Source organism: Penaeus monodon, chromosome 28 (assembly GCF_015228065.2).
Source record: "Penaeus monodon isolate SGIC_2016 chromosome 28, NSTDA_Pmon_1, whole genome shotgun sequence".
Taxonomy (NCBI): Eukaryota; Metazoa; Arthropoda; class Malacostraca; order Decapoda; family Penaeidae; genus Penaeus; species Penaeus monodon.
Genome location: NC_051413.1, coordinates 1,433,725 through 1,434,250, shown reverse-complemented (window position 1 = coordinate 1,434,250; position 526 = coordinate 1,433,725). Strand labels below are relative to the sequence as shown.

The 526-nt window shown below is 39.7% G+C and overlaps 1 protein-coding gene across 1 annotated transcript in view; it reads left to right on the top strand.

Annotated features, from left to right (window-relative positions):
* The window catches only part of LOC119591267 (rho-related BTB domain-containing protein 1-like), a gene marked incomplete in the record, with an annotated part of 74,215 nt that overhangs the window by 23,300 nt on the left and 50,389 nt on the right, over nucleotides 1–526 (top strand).

Sequence of the window (526 nt, the reverse complement as noted above, 5' to 3'; positions counted from 1 at the left end):
AATATATCCACGAATTTAGAATAAACCCTAAAGACTATCCACAGAGGTTTCTATACATTTTCGAAAATTCAGGAAGAAAAGGCTGTAATAGTTGCCATTTTTTCAAGCTCTGTCAAGAAATCATGCTGTACTCGTAATTCTTACCTTAGTCATGTAACCCCTTTTCTCTTATAAACCTTAAGCTCGTATCCCCCCGAACTCTCCGTTTACTTTAAGCACCGAACCCCAGGTTGTATCCCTATCTTGCCTCACAAATATTTTTTTCCCTCTCTCTTTATACACGCTATTCTCGCCTCTATATTTTGTGTACGTATTTCGCAACTCTTTTTTTTTATCTCTCTCTCTTTCTCATCCACAATGTAAATTCACGCTCCTTATCTTATCCTAAACCCTTTTCACATCCTGACTTTACACTCGCGCTCCCTTTTCGCGAGATACTTTTATTTAACATTCAGGGGAGTCTCCACCTAACGATTACGAGAACATACTCCGCACGCACGCTGAAGCCACCTTGGTCATCTAATCC